Source organism: Megachile rotundata, unplaced genomic scaffold, assembly GCF_050947335.1.
Source record: "Megachile rotundata isolate GNS110a unplaced genomic scaffold, iyMegRotu1 scaffold0522, whole genome shotgun sequence".
Classification (NCBI taxonomy): Eukaryota; Metazoa; Arthropoda; class Insecta; order Hymenoptera; family Megachilidae; genus Megachile; species Megachile rotundata.
The window spans coordinates 25001-32500 of record NW_027473819.1 but is presented as its reverse complement, the minus strand read 5'-3'; the positions used below and the strand labels follow the sequence as shown (position 1 = coordinate 32500).

Genomic DNA, 7500 nt, shown 5'->3' with positions numbered 1-7500 from the left:
ATAGTCGAAAAATTTTTCCATTGGAGGCTTCTCCGATACGCTTATGTTGTTTCCGGTTAGTATATGCTCAGCCACTTGGCTTGGGTTTTTTCTGTATAATTTTTGGATGCGTGCATACTCAGATGATTTCCTTTTTGAGCGGTTGCCAATTCGTTTATTGAATGAATTTGCATTGTAGTTTTTGCGATTATTTACTTGTTTGTTGTTACTATTTCTTTGTTTTGCTTTACCTTGTTTACATAAGTTACTATTGTTGTTGTGTTTGTATTTACTTTTGTTATTGTTTTCATTACTTTCTTTTTCTGTTTCAGGTATGGATCTGATGAAATGGTCGAGCATATCAGTAACCTCCAGAGGTGGGGTATCTCCAAGCACGGCCTCAATGATACGGGACATTGTGCCAGATGCTTCGGCTTTAACCTCACGCAGAAGACAGCACATCTCGCTCGATTTTATTAGATGGCAAGCGCTAGAGTCATCACCACCCGCGTTGGATGTCTGTTCTTCGGCGGCACTATTCACGGCAGCTTCCTCAACTTGCTGCACATCATCCCTCGGTGTTAGCGGATGTTCCTCATGAATGCTTGTATTGTCTACATCCTTGGTCTGTTCATCTAAATATGACTTGTATATATCTCTCTGTCGTAGTTTTTTGATTCCTTCCAAAGGTCGTCCAGAGAATTCTGATAATATCTTTAAAATATCTTTTGCGAACATATTTTGTCTATTTTCAATTTTGGCTTCATGGCATGCTATCATTTTAATTTCGGAATCTGTATATTTCGCTTTGGATGTAGCCAATCTCTTGTCCCGTAGCTCAAGGTCTGCACTATTGTATTGTTCTGGGTGGGTTCTGCGCTGGTGCTGACGCAGACCGGCGAAGGTCTTATAAGGATTTTTGCATATCTCGCACGTGTATCCATCGGCCTGTTTAGGGGGTGCATTGCATCGCCGCTTGTGTTGGGCAGCACTCGCCGACGTACGACTGCTCAGGTCAATTCTACAGGAAGGGCATATATTTAAATTTTGTACCGACTCATGATTCCTTATACTATCGCCATTGTCGTCAACGCCCGGAAGGGTGTTCACCCCCCGGGTAGAGCAATCCGGCCATCCGAGGCTTGTTTGATTTTTCTTTGGTGCATTAAACTTCGCCCGAAGGCATGAACCCAGCGGGCTGCAAACCCGAAGGGTCCATTTGGCTTTCGCCAGAATCGCCGCACGCCGTTTAGCCGTGACTGGGACTGCGATGGTGACGTGAGTCACCCAAACAGCCAACCAGTCACGTTACCGGCAGGTACCACTAGGAGGTAGGTCGTGCGACTTGGATGGGAGAGGCTGAAGGACCTAACGAGAGGTCTGAGTTACGCATTGCCATCCCTGCAACCATGACTCACGCAAGCGACGGAGTTTTTCCCCCGGCGAACCGAAGGAGAAACTCGGAGCGATTTACGCTTAAGAGAGTCATAGTTACTCCCGCCGTTTACCCGCGCTTAATTGAATTTCTTCACGTTGACATTCAGAGCACTGGGCAGAAATCACATTGCGTCATCACCCTTGAGGGCCATCGCAATGCTTTGTTTTAATTAGACAGTCGGATTCCCCTAGTCCGTGCCAGTTCTGAGCTAAGCGTTGAATGGCGGCCGAAGAGGCGAAAAGGACGGCCGAAGCCGTCACAAGAAGCCTCGCAGCAAGGAAGATCCGTTGGCGGCCAAGGCACGGGACCGAGCTCGGATTCCGGGACGCGACGCGAAGTCGCCAACCGTTCACCTCGCCCAGGCCCGGCACGTCAGCCTGGCCAACTTCCCGACCAAGCCCGACACGCCCCGCTCCTCAGAGCCAATCCTTATTCCGAAGTTACGGATCCAATTTGCCGACTTCCCTTACCTACATTAATCTATCGACTAGAGGCTCTTCACCTTGGAGACCTGCTGCGGATATGGGTACGAACCGGCGCGATACCTCCACGTGGCCCTCTCCTGGATTTTCAAGGTCCGAGGGGAAGATCCAGACACCGCCGCAACTGCGGTGCTCTTCGCGTTCCAAACCCTATCTCCCTGCTAGAGGTTTCCAGGGAACTCGAACGCTTATACAGAAAAGAAAACTCTTCCCAGATCTCCCGACGGCGTCTCCAGGTCATTTTGGGTTACCCCGACGAACACTCTTACGAGGGCCCGATTGGTATGCGGTTCCGCTGCCGGGTTCCGGAATAGGAACCGGATTCCCTTTCGCCCGATGGGTGTGTTTCTTCCCAAATCACGCAAAATTATATAAACAACGACGCATCTGCGACGCAACGACGACACGACTTGCGTTCGATAGTTTGTAAGATTTAACCAAGCAAAAAATAGAAAAAAAATCGCTTTCAGGCGTTCGACAACGTCGCATCACGTCGAACGTGAAGTATCCATCGATCCGAACCGCGATCATTTTTTTTCAGCGTTCAACGTTTTTGTCAATTTATCAATAAAAATGATCATGTTCGAGCGGTGGATTAGGACACAAACACGAAACGACGGCGACGTAAATTGTTATTTAACTGCAATTTTTTTCTCTTTTTAACATTTTTTGCCTTTTGCGCGCGTACGTGCGTGCGAGCGTACGTATGTTTGTCATTTGCGTTCGAAAAGCGTGAATTTTAGGACACCTCATCAACATTAGATTTCTCTTAGGGCTTAGGATCGACTGACTCGTGTGCAACGGCTGTTCACACGAAACCCTTCTCCACGTCAGTCCTCCAGGTCCTCGCTGGAGTATTTGCTACTACCACCAAGATCTGCACCGACGGCGGCTCCAGGCAGGCTCACGCCCAGACCCTTCTGCGCACACCGCCGCGACCCTCCTACTCGTCAAGGCTTCATGGAGAACGGGAACTAAATCCCGTTCCTGCGCACTTGCCGTTGACGGCGGAGTATAGGCGCGACGCTTCAGCGCCATCCATTTTCAGGGCTAGTTGCTTCGGCAGGTGAGTTGTTACACACTCCTTAGCGGATTCCGACTTCCATGGCCACCGTCCTGCTGTCTTAAGCAACCAACGCCTTTCATGGTATCCCATAAGCGTCGACTTAGGCGCCTTAACTCTGCGTTTGGTTCATCCCACAGCGCCAGTTCTGCTTACCAAAATTGGCCCACTTGGCACTCTGATCCAAGAAAAATTTTATCAATTTATATCTCGTGGCTTCATGAAAATTCAAGCAAGCCAGAGATCTCACCCATTTAAAGTTTGAGAATAGGTTGAGGTCGTTTCGGCCCCAAGGCCTCTAATCATTCGCTTTACCAGATGAGACTCGTTATGCGTTCGAGTCGAGTGCCAGCTATCCTGAGGGAAACTTCGGAGGGAACCAGCTACTAGATGGTTCGATTAGTCTTTCGCCCCTATACCCAGTTCCGACGATCGATTTGCACGTCAGAATCGCTACGGACCTCCATCAGGGTTTCCCCTGACTTCGTCCTGACCAGGCATAGTTCACCATCTTTCGGGTCCCAACGTGTACGCTCTAGGTGCGCCTCTTCTCGCAATGAGAACGAGACGCCCCGGGAGTGCGAGGCCTAATCGTAACGAGGCCCATCCTCCCTTAGTCGACTTCACGGACGACTTTCACTTTCATTTCGCCTTTAGGTTTATCAAATCCCAATGACTCGCGTACATGTTAGACTCCTTGGTCCGTGTTTCAAGACGGGTCCCGAGAGTACCCAAAGCAATAGCGTCGCCGACCGGTAATTCAAAGTTTGGCCAGTCCAAGGACTCCGCCTGCCAACAGCCCGCCAGGCCCGGTTACGGCGCTAAGTCCGTACATCCGGTATCTAGACTGGAACGAGCTTGCGGCGGTCCTGGACGCAGTGCGTTCGAGAATTTTGCGGCCCGATACCGTCTGAGTACCGTCGCGCAGTCGGCCGGGCATCCAAGGGGCTGTCATCGTACGCTAAAAGCGACGGACAGTCTTCGCCTCGGGCCTTAGACCGACACGCAACGGGTCGCGACGTTCTACTAGGGGAGAAGTGCACGACTACATAGCCGGAACATTCGCCGCGGGTGGTGTGCCCACGCCGATGGGAAACCCGCCGTAACGGGACCATCCGGGGCACTATCGCACCAACACGGGAGCCAGCTTCGTTGACGATGAATCTCCCCATTCGATCTTTTGGGTTTCTCGGGTTTACCCCTGAACGGTTTCACGTACTCTTGAACTCTCTCTTCAAAGTTCTTTTCAACTTTCCCTCACGGTACTTGTTCGCTATCGGTCTCGTGGTCATATTTAGCCTTAGATGGAGTTTACCACCCACTTAGGGCTGCACTCTCAAGCAACCCGACTCTAAGGAGAGATCCACCCGAGACGCGTACCGGTCGCTACGGGCCTGGCACCCTCTATGGGTAAGTGGCCCCATTCAAGATGGACTTGGACGCGATTCGATGTCTCGGGATAAACGGATCCTCCTGAACACTACATTTCCCAGCGGCGTTAACCGCGGGATTCAGTGCTGGGCTCATTCCTGTTCGCTCGCCGCTACTAAGGAAATCCTTGTTAGTTTCTTTTCCTCCGCTTATTAATATGCTTAAATTCAGCGGGTAATCTCGCCTGCTCTGAGGTCGTCGAAATTTTATTATTTCTTTTCAAAGTTATACCACAAACTGTACGCTCTTTTCGGGGTTTCGACACGTAATACGAAAGGTATATTAATACCAACGACGCACAGGGATTATGTCGTTCGATTTTTTCCTTGTATCGTTCGATAACCAACTATTTTTCTCTTTTCGGATCAACACAATATCGTCGACTACTCGAAGGTACGTACGAGCCAAAATGAAAGCTCGGTGTCTCCTCTCTCTTTTGTTCGACAAAAGAAAAAAGGCACTTAAAACGCCGCATATTCGGGCAGGCGGGACAACGACAAAAAAAAAAAACGACGACGACGACGTCCGGTTGTTCTCGACTCGCGTCGGAGTATATATGTATATATTATAATCGGATATATCTTTTTATCTATCCAGGGCGCGTTAAAACAAACGACGAGGAGAGACTACGACAACGAGGAGATAAAGGTCGGACACCTTTTCTTCTTACCCTCGGCGCGCTCTCGCACACGATCGTTTCATGTTTCTTTTGTCCCCTAAAGGATACATATACCGTTACAACATATTTACGTTCGAATATACACTCGACGGTCGATAAACCGTAAAGACGCATCGTCCGATACGTTTTTTCTTTTGCTGTCGCGTTCCGACGCAAAATCCCAAGAAAAGGGCGAGAATGCCAGAGACAGCCATGTAAACCATCGGTGACTTATCATGGTCCAGAGAATAAAGGGTTAAAGGAAAAAAGAAATCCCATTTTTAACGTGCGTGGTACACCTTCGTCGTGTATATATCGTTCGATGAAACCACGAGCGCACAAAAGGAGGAACAAAAGCGTTTCGAGATCGATCTTCGGTGTAAATGTCATTGTTCATTTGCGTTCGACCGTTGTTCGATAAAAGAAATTTAACACACGAACAACAATGAAGGGAGACTCTCGCAAGACGATCACCAAATAAGCGTTTATCGTTCGATCGGTCCGGGTTTTTCAACGTCCGTCCGGCACAATTATGCACTTCGAGGACTGGACGACCGGAACCCGTATTGGGATCGCGCGGTCTTCCGCTTCTAATCAACGACAACGAAGCGATCTGCGCTTGTAAATGTTAAAAAAAACGTGGCGAAGCTACGATCTCGTAATAATTTAACCGTGAAAGAGCTTCCGTCGCACGTTTATTTTTAACTTTTCCCCTCGTTGTATAAACTTTCGCACCGTCGAAAAAAAAATTCGACAATCATTTCAGACAACGTCGGGAGCGCGGAGAAACGCCGTAAACACGCTCTACTCTCGGCTTGCTTCCTTCAATTGGTGTCTAACAATTCTCTCGCAGGGCGAAGAATCATTTTCTCTCTCGTCTAAATATCCTTCTGTAGTTAGGTGTTTTCGACTCGGGAGCGCTCTTTCACGGGCGGTCGTATATGGTCTCTTTTAGGGGTTTAACTAGAAACCACGACTCACGCAAGCCGAGATAAGCGCATTCCGCCGAGAAGATCCTAAAAACTAAGAATTGCGAGATATACGAAAATGTTCTTCTGTCGCCTGTGAAAAAAATGAACACTAGCAAAGAGAGGGCGAGACACGAACGTTCCATTTAACATTCTCCGCGTCAAACGCCGACGAAATGTCCAACCATCGCTCGTACGTTTTCGCCAATTTCGCAAGTTGTTCTCTCTCTCGCGTTCGACCATCGGATCCCGCTCCGAAACGTTCGACTTTTCGGCGTTTAACAGTTTCGTTTTATCTAGTCGAACGACGAGCGGTACCGAAAAAAATTTAACAATGAAGAGAAAACCTTTTGCTGCTAAAGGCAAACGCAAGCAGTCTTTAGTTATATAAACGACCCTCAGCCAGGCGTGGTCCAGGAATTGTATCCGTGGACCGCAATGTGCGTTCGAAATGTCGATGTTCATGTGTCCTGCAGTTCACACGTTGACGCGCAATTAGCTGCGTTCTTCATCGACCCACGAGCCAAGTGATCCACCGTTCAGGGTAATCGTATAAAAATTTTTGTTCATATTTAACAACTCAGCGTCTGAAAACCAGTATGTACGTGATTTATTTAACCTGGTTTATAAATTCGTTCGATTGTCCATAGAATACTAACTCCAATCCAAGCGCAAGATCGAGTATCGGTATTCGGACGTCGTCCCGTCATAGCTCTGTTCACAGATTTACCCGAGCTGATTGATGATTAAGACGACACGATAACGTCCATGGACGGGTAAAGGACCGTATAAAACTACAGAACCGCCGATGAAACAACGCTCTGTGACGCATTTCTCTTCGTGCGGCGAGTTTTCAGTCCGTTCCGGGTGGTAAAGTCATTCAAAAACCGTGGAAAATACGAAACGCGCTGTCGCGCGTAACACAGAGTCTCCTGCTCGCTGCTTACATATATTGGACGTCTTGGCGGTATCGCGAGATTCAATACGGACACTCCATGGCCGGCGTCAGATCGGTCTACCAACGAAGGAGACTACGCTATCGTTTTCGCTTCTCAGCCGGTCCGTAAAGCGATACGTTACCATATCGTCCGTCGTAAGCAGGCGGACTCTCGTGAAGTTGCGACTTCGTTCGTCGAAGCGGTTTCGTGGTTCGATTTCCATCGGTTACCCGGACACCCCCCGCGTGAAAGCCTCCGTGTCACACTCTAAATTTCGTTTCTCGTTTAACACGAAATAGAGAGAGGCTAAAAGGGGGTGTTCCCTTTGGTCCAAAGACAAAATTTATAGAGAGAAAGAAAATAAAATGAGAGTCTCTCACGAAGCGGGCGAAAAAAAAAAAACAAGAAATTTAACAATTTTTTTTCGCAAACCCATGCATTTCGTTACCAAACGTCCCAAAATATTTCTTTATATTCTCTCTCGTGTTTTCACACGGGGTCGAGAGAGTACGCAACACGAATCAAGAATAAAAATTATAGAAA

At 48.3% G+C, this 7500-nt stretch overlaps 1 non-coding gene and 1 pseudogene across 1 annotated transcript; both read right to left on the bottom strand.

Moving 5' to 3' along the window:
* LOC143266397 (large subunit ribosomal RNA) overlaps window positions 1–4591 on the bottom strand; it is an 8299-nt pseudogene extending 3708 nt beyond the window's left edge.
* A 1820-nt stretch (window positions 4592–6411) lies between these two features.
* Window positions 6412–6566, bottom strand: LOC143266392 (5.8S ribosomal RNA). Its single transcript, XR_013041392.1, has one exon. It is a non-coding gene; the product is annotated as a 5.8S ribosomal RNA (ribosomal RNA).
* Window positions 6567–7500: the final 934 nt, after the last annotated feature.